The sequence below is a fragment of the Stenella coeruleoalba genome, assembly GCF_951394435.1.
Source record: "Stenella coeruleoalba genome assembly, chromosome: 11".
Classification (NCBI taxonomy): domain Eukaryota; kingdom Metazoa; phylum Chordata; class Mammalia; order Artiodactyla; family Delphinidae; genus Stenella; species Stenella coeruleoalba.
In genome coordinates, this window is record NC_137157.1 from 100,340,400 (window position 1) to 100,358,683 (window position 18,284).

At 42.5% G+C, this 18,284-nt stretch overlaps 1 protein-coding gene across 4 annotated transcripts in view; it reads left to right on the forward strand.

Moving 5' to 3' along the window:
- The first annotated feature begins 379 nt into the window (after window positions 1-379).
- Window positions 380-18,284, forward strand: part of ADIPOR2 (adiponectin receptor 2) — a 52,705-nt gene continuing 34,800 nt past the window's right edge. The window contains exons 1-2 of one of the 4 annotated variants that reach the window (XM_079935936.1): window positions 380-697; window positions 4,388-4,600. The gene's annotated coding sequence lies outside the window, so the exon portion shown is untranslated. Of the gene's footprint in view, window positions 698-4,387; window positions 4,601-10,830; window positions 12,111-18,284 lie in introns of those variants that run through there. The other 3 variants (XM_079935935.1, XM_079935937.1, XM_079935938.1) reach the window with 3 other exon arrangements.

The following is an 18,284-nucleotide window of genomic DNA, read 5'->3' on the forward strand; positions in this document are numbered from 1 at the left end:
TAGAAAACGACTCGCTCTGGGTAAACAGACACGGTATTTATTGCTGAATTAGTTTCTGACCTGCTATTACGCTAAAACATTTTAAAAATCGCTCTGAATTACATATATTTTAAGAGGAGCGGGCTCACATTCGTTTTCTGGAAGTCGTGGGGCACAAATGGTAGTGTCTTCGGGAGGTAATAAAAGGCAAACGCTGTTGTTTTGGGCAAGATGTTTCGGATTTAGGTCCGAAGCCTCCACAGACTACGCCTAGCAATCCCTCAGTTTCGGTTCCGCCCAAGGCGTGTGAGCTGTATCCATAGAGACCGGGAAGCTTCCCGAGCCGGGCGGCCCCGCCTCTTCCGCTGCACACGCTCCCGCCTCCGGAGGCAGGGAAGCTAAAGGACTTCCGTGTCCCCGGGCTCTCGGCGCCGCCGGATCGTGTTGCGGACCACCCCCCGTGGCTCCCAAGCCTTTCCAGGCCGGGGAGCGGCCTGGCGGGGCGCTTCCGGCTTGGGCCAGCGCGGCTGCGCACGAGGAGTGCTCTCATTGGCCAGAGCCGCCTCTTGCGATTCGCGTCACGGCGGCGGCGGTGTGAGGACCCTCCCGGACGCTGGGTCGCGGCGGCGGCAGCGGGCGGCCCCACAGCTGCTTTGGGGTCCCGGCGGCCGCGGTTCCGAGGCACCCGAGACGCGTGGCGAGGCGGCGGCGAGCTCTGGTGAGTTTCTCGAGTGGGAGCACGGGCCAGGCCGGCGGGGCCGAGGGTTGAGGGCGGGTGTCCCGGCGGCGCGGCGGGCGGGGAGCGCGCTCCTCCATTCCCTGCTCTGTCCGCCCGACCCCCGGGCCGGCGCCCCTCGGGGCCGGGTTTCCTCTGCCCCGGGCCTCTCAGCCCCGGCTCCCTTCCAGTACTCCCAGCCCTGGGTCCCCTCAGTCCCGAGTCCCTTCAGCTCCGGGTGCCCGGCTTCCTTCCATCCCGGGTCCTCTCAGCCCCGGCTCCTTTCGGCCCCAGCTCCCTTTGGTACCGGCGCCCCCAGCCCCGGGTCCCTCGGCCCCGGCTTCCTTCGGCCCCGGGTCCGCCCTCCGCCCCGAGTCCCCCCGGCCCCAGCGCCGCTCCGCGTCTCCGCTGGCCGCACTCCTGGGTGGGCTCCGCTTGGGCCCTCGTCCGGCCCCTGCGGCGGGGAGACCCCTCACCGGTGCTTGCCCGCGCGCAGGCGGCCGGGGGGACCGCGTTCTGGGCTTGGTGTCCCGGGCGTCGGGCTGCCGTGTGTCGGTGTCGCCCCTTGAGGCTACTGCTCACCGGCTTCGGTGGGTCTGGGCGTCTGTGCGAGAGCTCGCCTTGGGCACCGCTGGCTCTGGGTGTTGTTTACTGTCTCCTCTGGGGTTTGACAACTTGGCGAGGTCGCTCAGCAGAAAGCTTGAGCGGTCCCGCTGCGGTTGTATCGGGCACGCTGGCTGCGTTGCAGGGGGTTGGCGTCTTTTTAGCAGAGTGGTCTTCTAACGTCTTCAGGTTTAGACTCTGGACTTCGCAGCCTTCGTAGCTCTTCCCAAAACAGTCCTTCTTCCCTCCTCCAGAGAAACCATTGAAAACTCAAAGAAATCTGTCATAATATTTCAAACCACGTTCCACGTGAAATGTTAAGAATAGTTTCCTTCAATCCAAAGCTTTATTTTTGGGGCGGAGATCAGAAACTTTGTCAGTTTTGAAGTTTGAAGTGTCCTATCAAAGGCCACTTGCATGTCTCATCTTAACCACCCTCTGACTCTAATTCCGTTAGAATTTCATAGATTTTTCATTCCTGAGTTTTTCATTTCTAACGTTTATTTCATAGAAATTTCACTTCTAATGCTGTTAGATGTCCATAGATGTTTTCATCTCCTTTCACAAATTTGTCGGTGCCGATTGTGATTATCCAAGACTAAAATCCTTTCCTCAGTAGTTGGGACTTCCACGCCTGTGGTGGCCGCTACTTGGTGAATTATTATGAAATTTGAAGAAATTTCAAGTTGATTTAAATATGAACGACATACTTCTTTTAGTTTCTGTTTGTGATTGCCTACCCACTAGTTTATGTTCCTATCTAGACTTTAGGCTCCTTAGCAAGTTTTCTCTTACTGGGGCACTAAGGATGAGAGGAGGATTTCCAGAGCCTAAATGAGAGAGTTTGTGTTTTTCTGTCCGTACATTCCCATATATTAATAAATGAATAGGGTTTTTTTCCCCATCAATAATGTCAGTTTAGCTCATGCAGTTTCTTTGTTGTAAATTATATTTTGTTTTCCAAAATGAAAACAATTTTGTTTCCTTCTTTATTTCAGGAGTTGGCAAACTTGACTGCTTGTGGGCAGTGTCCTGCCAGCTTCCTGTTTTTGTAAATTAAATTGTCAGTGGGACATAGCCGTATGCGTTCATTTAGGTATTGTCTGGTTGCTTTTGTGGTTCAACAGTGGAGTTGAATAGTTGGGACAGAGACCCTTATGGCCTGTAAAGGGTAAAATATTTAGTATGTGGCCTTCAATAGAAAAAGTTTGCCGACTCCTACTTTATTTCATTAAAAATGATGCATACTCAATGTGGAAAATTAAAATGACTCAGTAAAGTATAAAGGAGAAAGTAAATATTATCCAGAATCACAGCACTTAGAGGGGTTTGTTTTTATGATTATCCTTATAGAATCTATTAGTGATTGTTTTCATATAAATGGGCTTATATTGCTAAGTGTTTATTTGTAATCTGTTAAAAACTCAGATTAATTTTATTTGGCTGTTGAATACATTGTATTCTCTGGATTGTAGATCTCACTAGAAAGGGCTTGATGAGCCAAGTTTTCCTGATTTGTCTTACCAGTCAAGATTTAAAAAAACTGAGGCACAGTGGATGCTTGGTGGCGGTGGAGGACACTACTTATTGAGCACTTACTATGGACTAGGTAGTTTTCCAATGCTTAACATGGAGTAAGTCACTTAATACCTGCGGCAGCTTTGTGTGGGTACAAAAACTACTATCCCTAGTTCCAGATGAGGAAACTGAGGCACAGAGAGATTAACTACCCAAGTTTGTCAGCTAGTTAATGGTGGAGCTGGGGTTTGAATCCATGCAGTCTGGTTTCAGGACCCAGGCTCTCCATGTGCTGCAGAGCCTCTTAGAGTATTGCTCAGTGTAGAAAGTTTTTAGACAGTCCAGAAATATGCAATGTGAAAATTCTTCCTTGTGCTCTTCACTCTCTGTAGAAAACCACTGTTAATAAGTTTGATATAGAGCTTTCCCGCTCTCTTTGTCTGCATATGCTTATTTGCAAATCTGTCTACACATGTAGGTTTTTAAAAAATTAATAGACTTTATTAGAGCAGTTTTAGATTTACATAACTTTGTGTGGATAGTAAAGAAAGTTCTCATATTATCCACCCTCCATTTTCCCTTGTTGATAACACCTTGCATTAACATGCTGTATTTGTTACAATTGATAAACCAATATTGCTACATTGTTAATTAAAATCTACATATTAGGGCTCATTTTTCCTGTTGCAGAGTTTTTAAAATGGGATCAAACCAACCATTGTTCAGCAGTGTGCTTTTTTGGGTGATTTTCAAAATATAGTGCTTCTGGACTTTTGAATGCAAATAAACAGTCTTTATTCACTAACATTCAGATTAATGACACAAATTTAGCCTTTTCCTTGGAGTGGAAAACTTGCCTGGAAGTTACTTCGTTTTCTCTTTTTCAAAAGTTAATCTTGTAGCACCAGCTGCTTTTCTCTGAAGAAAAACTTATATTATTTTTTTCTTCTGCGGTACGCGGGCCTCTCACTGTTGTGGCCTCTCCCGTTGCGAAGCACGGGCTCCGGACGCGCAGGCTCAGCGGCCATGGCTCACGGGCGCAGCCACTCCGCGGCATGTGGGATCTTCCCAGACCGGGGCACAAACCCGCGTCCCCTGCATCGGCAGGCGGACTCTCAACCACTGCGCCACCAGAGAAGCCCAGAAAAACTTATTTTTTGATGGGACATTCTGGCTCCTCTCTGAAGCCGTTCAGCTTCTCGGAGACTTCTTGCTGTTCTTCATCGGAAGAGTGGTGCACATCAACCCACTTAGCATCAGCTTCCTCCTCCCTGAGACTGGTGTTTCCCCACCCATCTTGATCGTTCTCAGCATTCTCTTGCTCAACTTCCAGAACTTCTGTTACCGGAATGTAATCTTTAGCATCTAATTCTCCGTGTTCTTGTACCCTTGATTTTATAGAGGCCTCTGTAGTCCTACCCTGGAATTCCTTCTGCAGTATCTGAGGGTTCAGTTTTTGGAAGAACTGAATCAGAGTCCTAGGAGACATCATCACATTCTTTCTTTGTGTTTCATTATTCTGGGCAAGGTTTTGAGGAAGTTTTTTAGTCATTGTGCTGTTATCTCTTGCAGAGCTTTGTTTCCTACTGTCATGACTTCCCCAGAGTTCTTGTCATAACAGAATGGGTGGCATGGTCGTGAGCAACACCGGAATGCGCTCTGCGACTGCCGGGCGCTGAGAAGTGTACACAGCAGACCGAAGGATCTCGCTACTCCTCCTTGGTGCTGCTGCAGAAACCTGTGCACAAAGATAGAAAAAGCGTGTGAATCCCTGCCAACCTGGAGGTAAGGCCCAGGGGCACTAACCTCACTTCACGGGTCTCCTTGAAACTCTTCAGCTGCTTTAGTGGTTTTCGTGCACATTCTTGGGGCTCATGAATCTAACAGATAGCTGAAAAGTTAAACACTTCGAACTCTTTTCTTCTTTTGTTTCTGAAGTACGTTGGTAACCTTCTTTCCTTGTGTTTAGAGCCTCTCCCCCAAGGCATGCTGCATTAGCATTCTGGGTCGTTGTCCTCTTCCTCTTGTTCATCTTGCCCTTGTTAGAATGTCAAGGCAGCGACCTTAGAGAACCACACAGTTGTGGGACTTCCCTGGCGGCCCAGTGGTTAAGACTTCGCGGTTCCGATGCAGAGTGAGAGAGTTCGATCCCTGGTTGGGGAATAAGATCCCACGTGCTGCACGGCACAGCCAAAAGATTACAGAAAAAAGAGACAGAAGCATACGGTTGTGATAACATTGACGGTCTTGGCGTCATTTCAGATGCTTCTTCTGTAGTTTAGGGATCACTTCCAAAGGTATCTTGGGTGCAGTTGTGTTGCTGTCCCTTAACATGTGCATGTATAATTCTGCAATACTATATTCACCTTATTCTTGTTTTTGCACTTTTATTCTCATCAGTCACAGAATGAGTGTACAGAGTCGTAGAAACTTACATGGCAGCGTCGAGGTTCAAAGAAGATCTCTGGCAACCTTGATGGATAGATGAGGTATTCAGGAAGATCAGAGTATTGCAAAATGTTATTGGAAGGCCTGCATTCAAGACAGTGTAGCTGTAGGAGGGCAGATCTTTCCGTTCTTGAGGAAAGTTATCTAGATGTTCTGGGTGGCAGAACATCTGTGCCATAAACATCACCAGCTTTGCCAGTTCTTTGCTGGGTTTATTTGGTTGCAACTTGAAAATCTCCACGCTGGGTTTGTAGTGAATGTTCTGCTGTGGACTCCTCAGTGTAGGCCAGAGGGGCTACTTTATTATTCCTGTACCTGCTTGCAGGTTGCTGGGCAGCTGGACAGGTTGGCTGCAGACTGGCTCTCCTTGAGCAGTTCTCAGAAGAGCTACACCACTGACACCAGCCAACCCTTCTCAGGCTGTGGCTTGGAATCTTGCTTCCAGGTGTGACCGGAAGTAGCACTTGGGAGCTTGGCACGTGGCGCCATCTTGGCTCATAGTCGTGTGCGTTAAAAACCAACACTCATGATGGCTTTCCAGGTCAATCCGTTTGTGTCTACTCTGTTCTTTAAATCGTTTCTTAGTATTTTGTTGAATGTGTGTACCATAATTTAACAGTGTTCCTATTGCTGGATGTTTAGATTGTTTAAATTTATTGTATATCATGCGTATGCATTGCATGTACAATTGTTGCGTGCTGATGGCTCTTTAGAGTAGCTCTCTAAAGAGTCTAGTTACTGGGTTGAAGGAAATGCATGTTTTACTTTTTGATGTGTATTGCCAGACTGCCATCCAGAAAAGTCACAGCAGTGTTAACTCTTGACCAGAAATGTGGCCGAGGTCTAGCTTCTCCATGCCATTTCCAACTTTTTTTTTCAGTCTGTATCTGATTGGCAGTTAAACATGTCTTGCAATGATGTATTCTGTCTCACTGGGAGATGTGTTTGGTTTTGATAGCATTCTTTTGAAGTTGATTTAGAATTACTTTAGGCAAAATCTACATTCTGTAGTTGTTCTTTCTAATACTTACCCCTTAGATAGAGCTGCTCACCTATTTAGATTCCCTATCTAGTCCTGGAAAGCAGCGTGATTTTGCCATCCCTGTTAAAAGAATCTGGACGACTGCCCAGTAGACTATACATTTCTTGAAGATGAGGAGCATATAACTTTATTCATATCTGTTGTAATCCTGGTGGCGAGTAAATGTTATATTCTTTTCAAAACCTAAATTGGATTGTGTTGTTTTGGGCTTACTGCTGAGTGAAGTGCTTTAACTTTGTTAAAAATAATCTTTTCAAAGTCTTTGTGAATTGTCATCTTGGTGTATATTCTCTATGTTATCTCTTTTTAAAAAAAGATTTTTTTGATGTGGACCGTTTTTAAAGTCCTTATTGAATTTGTTACAATATTGCTTCTGTTTTCTGTTTTGGTTTTTTTGGCTGTGAGGCATGTGGGAATCTTAGCTCGCTGACCAGGGATCGAACCCGCATCCCCTGCATTGGGAGGCAAAATGTTAGCCACTGGACTGCCAGAGAAGTCCCCCTGTATTATCCTTTATTTCTAAAATGAGATAAATAAGAGTGATTGACATCCTAGGCCCTGTTTGTAAGGAAATAATTAACCAAACCTATTTAATAAGAACATTTGGTATTCAGTTTTGGAAGTTAAGGAATGGATTAATTAGGGGATTTGTTTCATGTAACCCATGGTTTTGAATTTTCTGTATTGGGGTATACCATGTGTTAGAGGGGATGTGTGCTGCCTACATGGTATGCTTGGCTTCAGCAGACATTGTGAGGCTCCAGACAGAAGGAGAAGGGAAGCCAAACTCAGAAAACTGCCAGAATATCTTTAGGCATGGGCAAAATACCTGTGGGAAAGGACACTTCAAGTTTTTAAAAAGGCGACCACATGCACGCAAAAAACCCCACAGAACTTTCTTTATATATGACTTGTAATGTTACATATTCTTATTGGACTTAGGAATTTTCCACAATGTCCATGCACCGGAAAACAAAGCATACAAAGCAAAATGGTCTTGAAGAGAAAGAAATAATCAGCTTATTAAATTTTGACCAACTTCACGTTTTCTTTTGTATGCATTTTTTTGTTAGTATATTAGCTAATTATTTTTCACTGGTAGCATATTGACTTTAATCCTGTATGTCCTGAAATTTTAGTATCGTGAACATGTATGCATAGTTGTATTTGCATACCCATTCCTTTGGTCCAGGAAGAAGCAATGATGGTGAAAACTCCTTAGCGTGGTGGAACAGAAAGTTTATTTTTATTTTCTTGGAATTTATTTACATTTTATTTCACTGCAGAATTTCTGTAACTTAAAAGAGCCAGAAATATAATAATTATATATATATAAAAGAAAAATGAGGAAAAGGAGAAGGCATATATTCTTTTCCCAAGTGGCAGCATAATTCAGTGACTAAAAATAAAATTTGGATTTGAATTTTCTTGGCAGCCGAGATGAAAATGGAAATATGGTAAAATATATAGCACTGAACTGGAAGGAGGAACAAAACCAATTTTCCAGGGATAATCTTCGCTTGATGGATTTTAAGGAACTATTTAAATTGGGTGTTACATAAAGCTTTATTTTATTTATTTATTTATTTTTGGCTAGAGGCCCTTGTTAAAAAAAGGTGATGATGATGCGTTAGCGTTTCAAGCCAATGAAAGAAATTGTCTATGGAGCAGTTGGTTTGAATTTAGGCTGCAGACGTGTGCTTTCGTTGGCTAATACATATACTATTTTTCTTCTTAACGTATTTCAAACATACGGGAGGATACAGAGACCAAGATAATCAACCTTCACACGGCTACCATACAGTTATATCAGACCTCAGCGTTTTCCCACACTTACCTGTTTTTTTTTTTTAAAGAAAAGCCTTTCACATGCAGTTGAAGCACCTTCTTGGGTTACATTTCACTTTCTTCCCAGAAGTAATGATATCTTGAATTTGGTGTTTCTAATACCTGTTTTTATATAATTACTACATAGGAGTATATTCATAAATCAATATTATGTTTTGGGTATTTTCAAACTTTATATAAGCAATATTCTACCTACTCTGTAACTTGTTTTTCATGAAACAAGTTTTTTTAGACCCATGAAATTGCTGATATTTTTACCATTTTTGACCTACAAAAATGGTAGTTTCATGTGGTTCATCCTAGTTACAGTCATTACTTTTATCTGCTGTATAGTTGTATTATTATACGAATACAACCAGTTTAAATTTATTTTCGTGTTGATAGGTATTTAGGTTGTTTCCATTTTTCCTGTTTTAAAAACAATGCTGCATTGAACATTCCTGGTTAGAAATCCTTGTGCACGTATTTAAGATCTTTGGCAAGTTTTTCAAACTGCATGTTGGGAACCATTAATCGGTTATGAAATCACTTTAGGAATTAAAATAGTTCAGAGAAATATCAGGTTGTTTTGCAGTAAGGATTAAATGTTTTGTGAAATGTGTGTGTGTGTGTCTGTGTGTGTGTGTCTGTGTGTGTGTGTCTGTGTGTGTGTCTGTGTATGGCTACTCAGTTTGAAATGAAGTTCTCTGGTGTAAATTACCCAGAAGTGGAATTACTGGGTTTGAGATTATGGAGATTATGGGAATTTAAAGTTCTATCAGATATTGCCAAATTGCTTTCCAGAATTGAGTCACTTTGTGTTTTTTTAGCATGAGAAAATGAGAATTGCTCTATCTAAATCCTTATAGATCCATGACATTGGCAGATTTATTACATGTTTACAAATCAGATGAGTGTGAAATGATATTATCTTAAAATATTTCTTGATTAATTATGAGATTGAGCATGTTGAAATGTTGAGTGACTATTCAGATTTCTATTTCTTAGCTGTCTGTCCCTGTCTCTCCCCCCCAGTTGGGTTGTCCTTTGAAAATTGCTTTTAGGAGTTTATTGCATATCCTGGTTATATCTGTGAAATGAATTGTAGGTATTTTCTAGTCTGTGTGGCTTATCTGTTAACTTTTTATATGGTTTGTTGAATAGAAAGGATTGTCAAATCTATCATCATTTTTCTTATTGGTTTGTGTCCTTGGTGCCTTATTTAAGAAATCTATTCCATACTCCAAGGTCATTTAGGTCTCTGCATTTCCTTCTAAAAGTTTTAGAAATTTGGTATTTTATATTTAGCTCTTGATCTTGCCTGAAAAAAAATTTTTTTTGTATATGATGTGAGTCAGGGATCTAATTTTTTTATATGCATAGCCAGTTACCACAGCACTGTTTAACACTGTGTTTTTAAATTTGAATTGTAAATCTTTTGAGCAGTTTCTGGGTCAACACAATAACAGCCTTTTTGTCTTTCATCAGGTTGCTCAAATGTTCAAGTTTGTGACTTCTGGGCCAAAGTAATTGATTGGTGGATTACTTGATCCAGAAACAGAACCTAGAGGAGTAGATAAATACAGCACATTTTGTAGATCTCATCCAAATGTCATTTCTCTCAACCACTTTTTATTTTACTTTATTTATTTATTTTTAAAATAAATTTATTTACTTTTGGCTGCTTTGGTTCTCTATTGCTGTGTGTGGCTTTCTCTACTTGCGGCAAGCAGGGGCTGTTCTTCCTTGCGGGACGCGGGCTTCTCATTGCGGTGGCTTCTCTTGTGGAGCACAGGGTCTAGGTGTGTGGGCTTCAGTAGTTGTGGCATGCAGGCTCAGTAGTTGTGACACACGGGCTTAGTTGCTCTGTGGCATGTGGGATCTTCCTGGACCAGGGCTCGAACCCGTGTCCCCTGCTTTGGCAGGGAGATTTTTTTTTTTTTTTGAAGGAGGTGGATTCTTAACCACTGTGCCACCAGGAAAGCCCTCAACCACATTTTAAGTAGAAGCTAGGTTTCAGACAGTTTGAGGGTAAACTTTTTTTAAAAATAAATTTGTTTATTTGGCTGCGTTGGGTCTTTAAAAAAAATTTTTTTTTAAAGAAGATTTTATTTATTTATTTATTTTTGGCTGCATTGGGTCTTCGTTGCTGCGCATGGGCTTCTCATTGCAGTGGCTTCTCTTGTTGCGGAGCACAGGCTCTAGGTGCATGGGCTTCAGTAGTTGTTGCGCACGGGCTTAGTTGCTCCGCGGCATGTGGGGTCTTCCCGGACCAGGGCTCGAACTCGTGTCACCTGCATCGGCAGGCAGATTCTTAACCACTGTGCCACCAGGGAAGTCCGAGACTTTCAGTTTTGATTTTAGAATTATACATGTAAATTTGAATCTTTCTGAAATGTCTGATAGAAATCGCTACAAATCACTTAATTTAAGAATGAAGGGGCTTCCCTGGTGGCGCAGTGGTTGAGAGTCCGCCTGCCGATGCAGGGGACACGGGTTCGTGCCCCGGTCTGGGAGGATCCCACATGCGGCTGAGCGGCTAGGTCCGTGAGCCATGGCCACTGAGCCTGCGCGTCTGGAGCCTGTGCTCCGTAACGGGAGAGGCCACAGCAGTGAGAGGCCCGCATACCGCAAAAAAAAAAAAAGAATGAAATCTATTTTTGTTTCCACTTATAAAGGGTTTTTAGTCTGAGAAGAGTTGCTTTGAAGTCTGCAGATAGTTATATATTCTAGGTTTTTTTTTTTCCCATTCCTTTTCTTTTACATTTGTAGTTGAAAGAAGACCTTGTGGGTTAGTGGAATTTAGTGATATTGGGAAAGGTTATAGACACAAGTTTTATTTGTAGATTTCTGATTGTGATATTGAGAAAGATAAGTAATCACTTCTTGGTTTCTCCATCTGCAGCATTGTAGAAACAAAAAACAAAAAAGAAACTTATGCTGTGGAGGGTGTTATGCAGGATGAGATAGGGCCCTGAATGATTGTTATTTACTTATGGAGACAGGTCTTTACCAAAGTAGGGTTTTTGATTTTGCCTGAAACATTGACTGTACAGATCATATATTTTACCTGGACAGATTTTATTTGTGAAATAGTTGGAACAAGAGTGTGGTTATATGGTATTATAGTGCAGATGATTTATGAAAGGAAGTCTTTGCATAATTTACATAGTTTGGTTTAGTGTAGATATGACAATTTATATATCACGGGCTTGTCAGGATTTCTCTGACTATAACGTTCAGGACTGTTGTTCCTATCATGTATGTTTGCATTTTTGTGTACTGTTCTTTGTTTTAGAAACTCAGGGTTACTTATAGATCTTGGGAAATGGAAACAACCATTGTAACATGGCTATAAGAGTTGTATCAAATCCTTTTTTCTTTAATTAATTAATTTATTTTTGGCTACATTGGGTCTTTGTTGTTGCGCGCAGGCTTTCTCTGGTTGCGGCGAGCGGGAGCTACTCTTCGTTGTGGTGCCGGGCTTCTCCTTGAGGTGGCTTCTGTTGTTGTGGAGCAGGGGCTCTAGGTGGGCGGGCTTCAGTAATTGTGGTGCGAGGGCTCAGTAGTTGTGGCACATGGGCTTAGTTGCTCCATGGCATGTGGGATCTTCCCGGACCAAGGCTCGAACCTGTGTCCCCTGTATTGGCAGGCGGATTCTTAACCACTGTGCCACTAGGTCCTCGAATCCTTTTTATAAAGGTGTTTTTTATCCGTGACCATGACCAGTGGCTTTAATGGACTATTTGTGCCTTCAATGAAGCCCTGTAAGATGGTAAGGTATGGTCTTTGGAGTTAGATACAGATTTGAATTCATAGTCTCCAGTTAAGTTTGTGTTATTGATGACTTATTTGATCTCCTTTAGTGTCAGTTTCTTCATCTGTAAAATGGGACCCCATATCATAAGGATTGCTGGAGGATTAAATGAGATGATGGGTGAAAGTCCAACTACTTAGCCTGGTTCAAAGTTGGCTCCGGTAAGTGTTAAGCAGCAATTCATCTCCCTTCTAAGAGATAACATCATGACCATGACCAGGAAAAATGGAACCACTTACCTTTGTGGGAGGCGGTGTTGTATAATGGAAAGGGCCTAATCTGGATAGTTCTTGCTTCTCTATTTTGTAGCTTCTATAACCTTGAATAGTCTTACCCTCAGTCCTCTCGTTTGTAAACAAAGATTATACTATCTGTAACAGGCAGGGTTTTAAAGTTAAATGAGAGTATGTATAAAAGCTCACTTTATCTGGCACTTGGTAACCTCTAAATTAGCCTCTAAACTTTTATAGTGATAGGTGGTAATACCGTGCATCTGAAGTAGGTCTCAAGACTGAGAGAGGTAGGCCTTCACTGGCTTTGCTACTTCACGGCATAGGATTTGCCTGATTTCTTCTCAGGAAAGTTGGTCAGTGGGGTTGGGCAGTAAGTTAGAAGAGGTTCCTTGTGATTGTACTTAAAAGTTGCCCTACTTCATGCTAGGAAAGAAAGTAGTGTAAATGATACAGAGTGTTGCCTGTCTTCAGAGCTTCAAAATAATCTTTAAAAAATAAGCTGCATTTGATTTGAAACGTTTCTTTGTGCTTACATCAGTTAAGATTTTATGAACATGAAAACTGGTAGTGCCTGTCTTAAAAATCTACGTGTTGCTCCTTCTCAGTTATCAACTGTATCATTTTTGGAAGAGCTGTATCAGTTAGTAACATATGTTGGGAACTTTTCCCATTTTATCAGTTATTCTTTTCCCAGTCATCAGGTTTTCTTATTGACATTTTTCTACTCAGAAATGTTCTGAGTGTTTGGGAAGAATTCCAATTTTAACCAATCATTTTATTGCTTCTGGTATGTGGCAAGGCTCCATGATCCTCCCCATTTCTTTTTTTTTTTTAAATAAATTTGTTTAATTAATTTATCTTTGGCTGCATTGGGTCTTCGTTGCTGCGTACGGGCTTTCTCTAGCTGTGGCGAGTGGGGGCTGCTCTTCGTTGCAGTACGCGGGCTTCTCATTGCGGTGGCTTCTCTTGTTGCAGAGCGTGGGCTCTAGGCGCGCGGGCTTCAGTAGTGGCACGCGGGCTCAGTAGTTGTGGCTCGTGGGCTCTAGAGCGCAGGCTCAGTAGTTGTGGCGCACAGGCTTAGTTGCTCCGCAGCATGTGGAATCTTCCCAGACCAGGGCTCGAACCCGTGTCCTCTGCATTGGCAGGCAGATTCTCAACCACTGCACCGCCAGGGAAGCCCTCCTCCCCATTTCTTGATTGTTTCTTAATATTTTCAACATCGCTGTAAAGTACAGTGTACTGTCAGTGTTAACTCCTGGTTTTGTCACTTAAGTGCTATCATGCATTTATTTGAGAACAGCTTATGGTTCATGCTAACATAGAAGGTTGGGGATAAGAGCATTAAGTTGGGTGTTAGATTGATTAGATAGATTACATTGCCACTTATTACTGTAGTTATCTCAGGCATGTTATTTATAACCTCTCTGGGCGTTTTGTCATTTCCAAAATGGAGGAAATAATTGTACCTATCCTCCAGGATTGTTGCAAGGATTTAAAGAGATAATCCATGGGAAATGTTCTTTGCATGTAGTTAACGCTCACTGCATGTTAGCTGTTCCTGTCATTCCCCCTCCTCCTCATCATCATACAGCAAAGATTTTTAAGCTCCTTTGCATTCCAGACCAAGCTTGGTGTTGTGGATACAAATAGGATTCCAAAAAAGGCTCCTTGACCTTGAGAAGTTTTGCATTGCAGGAGGGGAAGACAGGCACGTAAACAAAAAAATGCAATAAATTCTGATAAGTACTATAATAGAAACATTAGTAAATGAGAAGAATAAAGGAGTTAGTGTCAGGAGCCTGGGGACGTCAGGGAAATTAGTTTCTGCCTATGAACTTATTCTTGAAGTGTGGGTAGTAATTCCCCACTTAATCATTCAGCAGATGTTTAGTGAATACACCTACTGTGTGCCAGAAGCTATTTTAGGTACTGGGGATATAGGTGTAAAGAAGATATATTGGGTTGGCCAAAAGGTTCATTCTTTTTTTCCGTAAGGTGGCTCTAATAGCACTTAGTTGTCTTCAACTTCATTAGAAACAGTTTTGTTAGATTGTATTGTGACAGCTGACATATCAGTGTGCATTTAAAAAAAGAAAAAACTTACTCCAATTGGTGAATTTTTGTGTAGCCATTTTAATATTGAAGATGGAAGAAAAAAGCAACATTTTTGGCGTATTATGCTTTATTATTTCAAGAAAGGTAAAAACACAACTGAAATGCAAAAAAAGATTTGTGCAGTGTATGGAGAGGGGCCTCTGACTGATTGAATGTGTCCCAAGTGGTTTGCGAAGTTTTGTGCTGGAGATTTCTCACTGGACGATGCTCCACGGTTGGGTAGACCAGTTGATCATATCGAGACATTAATTGAAAACAATCAACATTATGCCACGCGAGAGATAGCCGACATACTCAAAATATCCTCAAGCACTGAAAATCATTTGCACCGGCTTGGTTATGTTGATCGCTTTGATGTTTGGTTTCCACGTAAGTTAAGTGCAAAAAACCTTCTTGACCGTATTTCCACATGCGATTCTCTACTAAAACGTAACGAAAATGTTCTACTTTTAAAATAAATTGTGATGGGAGATGCAAAGTGGATACTGTCCAATAATGTGGAACAGAAGAGATCGTGGGGCAAGCGAAAAGAACCACCACCAACCACACCAAAGGCTGGTCTTCATCCAAAGAAGGTGATGTTTTGTACATGGTAGGATTGTAAGGTAGTCCTCTACCATGAGCTCCTTCTGGAAAACAAAACGATTAATTCCAACAAGTACTGCTCCCAGTTAGACCAACTGAAAGCAGCACTCGATGAAGAGCATCTGGAATTAGTCAACAGAATATCCATCAGGATAACGCAAGACTGTGTGTTTCTTTGATGACCAGACAAAAACTGTTACAGCTTGGCTGGGAAGTTCTGATTCATCTGCCATATTCACCAGACATTGCACCTTCAGGTTTCCATTTATTTCGGTCTTTACAAAATTCTCTTAATGGAAAAAAATTCAATTCCCTGGAAGACTGTAAAAGGCATCTGGACCAGTTCCTTGCTCAAAAAGATAAAAAGTTGGGCTTCCCTGGTGGCGCAGTGGTTGAGAATCTGCCTGCCAGTGCAGGGGACACGAGTTCAAGCCGTGGTCTGGAAAGATCCCACATGTCGCGGAGCAACTGGGCCCGTGAGCCACAGCTACTGAGCCTGCGCGTCTGGAACTTGTGCTCCGCAACAAGAGAGGCCGCGACAGTGAGAGGCCCGCGCACCGCGATGAAGAGTGGCCCCCGCTCGCCGCAACTAGAGAAAGCCCTCGCACAGAAATGAAGACCCAACACAGCCAAAATAAATAAATAAATAAAATTTTAAAAAAAGATAAAAAGTTTTGGGAAGATGGAATTATGAAGTTGCCTGAAAAATGGCAGAAGGTAGTGGAACAAAAGGGTGAATATGTTGTTCAATAAAGTTCTTGGTGAAAATGAAAAATGTGTTTTTTATTTTTACTTAAAAACCAAAGGCACTTTTTGGCCAACCCAATATAATGTCTCTTCTTTCAGGAGTTTTCAGTCTAGTGAGAAAAGACCAGTAGTAAGTAAACAAAGAAAAATACCAGAGACAAGTGCTGTGGAAGAGACTAAAAGGTGATGTGATAAGGAGTGACTGAGATTATGTGGTCAGAGAAGGATTCTTTGAGTAAGTGACCCTTAAGTTGAGATCCGCATGTGAAGAAGGAGCCCAGCCATGGGAAGATCTGGGCGATGAGCATTCCAGGCCTTGGGAACCAGGTGACATAGAGCCATTTGAGCCTTTCGGGTGTTTGGGGAGTAGATGGGAAGTCACTGTGGCTGGAATGTAGTGGGCAAGGGGGAGAGTGGTACAGAATGAGGCCAGAGTTAGGGGCTAATCATTTAAGGTTTTGTAAGCCAGGGTAAGAGGTCCCTTAGGTGTAAAGGAAAGCCATTGGAGGGCTCAAAAAGTAAGGGAGTGTGTTTTGAGAAAGATCTGCTGTGACCACTGTGTGAGGACTGGATTCTGAGGATAAGGGGGGTGGGGTGGGTGGGTGGGTAACAGAAGTGGAACCCAGGAGACTTTACTGGCTGTTGTATTAGGACAGGTGAGAGATGCTGGTGGCTTGAACCAGAAAGTAAGAGTGGAGGGAAACAGGTAGATTTGGGCTGTGTGACCCCTCTCTCCCATCACTGTAAAGCTTTTTTTTTTTTTTTTTTTTTGTGGTACGCGGGCCTCTCACTGTTGTGACCTCTCCCGTTGCGGAGCATAGGCTCCGGACGCGCAGGCTCAGCGGCCATAGCTCACGGGCCCAGCCGCTCCGCGGCATGTGGGATCCTCTCGGACTGGGGCACGAACCCGCATCGGCAGGCGGACTCTCAACCACTGCGCCACCAGGGAATCCCCACTGTAAAGCTTTTTATGTTCTTTTTTGTTTTTGGCTGCGCTGAGCGGCTCGTGGGATCTTAGTTCCCTGATCAGGGCTTGAACCTGGGCCCTGGCAGTGAAAGCACTGAGTCCTAACCACTGGACTGCCAGGGAATTCCCACAGTAAAGCTTTTTTTTTTTTTTTTTTTAAAGAGTTAGGTGGTAACTTTTATTCCAACCTCCCACCCAGAGCAGAAGGTAAAGCTTTTTAAAGTGTTAAGTTTAAGAGGTCCAACCCCTTTCCTTTCCAGTTAATGTGATAGAAATCTGCCAACAAGGTTCTCTAAAGATTTATAAGCCAGTCAGGGTAACACATCTAGTACTTATTTTTAATAATGATTTGTAAAGAGAAAAAAATGGCTAGTATTCAAAAGAAAATCTGCTGCCTTTAATATCCCTGCTGGTCCCACTGTTGAAATAAACTATTCCATCCTAAAAAAATAATCTGGTTTCATTATTAGTAGTTCAGATTTGCATCACATATTTTGTTTCACATTGAAGTCTGAAAGAAGAGGTCATGAGGGGCATAACATACTGATACTTCCACTTAGAACATTCTGTGCCACTCAGGTTTCCAATCAAGGAAGAGCATGAACTTGATACCAGAAATCTCATTAACCATGCACTAACTTCAAACGCATACTTCAGTGTGGAATGACAGACCACACTGGAATAATTTCAGTATACAACTTTCAAGTCACTTTGAAATTGGCTACTTTCAACTTGGAGGAAGCCAACAAAATCATGGGACATATTTTGCAGCCTGTCCTCTACCACTGAATAATCTAATTATAGAACTAGAAAGCGATGCCACTAGACTCAGTACTTGCTGCACCCTACTTGCTGTGTCCCAGTTAATACAAAGGGACATTATACCACTGGCCCTTAGAATTTGAAGACTTAAGGTCCATGGCAGTTGGCAAGTCTTTAGAGAACCTTGCTGGAAGATTGTATCACATTAACTGGCAAGGAAAGGGGTTGGACCTCTTAAACTTAACACCTTAAAAAGCTTTACAGTGATAGGGGAGAGAGGTCCTCTGGGTGCTAGAATGTTGTTTGTTGCTGGTTACACAGCATTTATACTTTGTCAACTTTGTGTCCTTTGTGTGCTTTTCTGAATGTATTTTTTACATGAATAAAAAGTTTACTAGGCAAAGAGGCCATATAGTACTATAGTATATTTCCACCCCCCCATTAAAAAATGTGCAAAATACACATAACATAAAATTTACTATCGTCACCATTTTTAAGTGTGTAGCCATGTTGTAGATCCATGTTGTTGCAGCCATCACCACCATTCATCTACAGAACTCTTCTTTTTCATCTTGCAAAACAGAAGCTATACCCATTAAACGGTAACTCTCCATTCCCTCTTTGCCCCAGCCCCTGGCAACCACCATTGTACTTTCTATGAATTTGACTACTTTAAATAACCTATGGTAAGTGGAATCATAACGTCCTCAGGTTCACTCAGGTTGTAGCTTGTGTCAGAATTTTCTTCTTTTTTTGAGGCTGAATATTTTCTTGTATGTATAGACCACATTTTGTTTGTTTATCCATTGATGGACACTTGGGCCGCTCCACATTTTACTGATTGTGAATAACGCTGTTATGAACATGAGTGTATAAATGTCTCTTCAAGACCCTGCTTTCAGTTCTTGTGAGTACATACCCAGAAG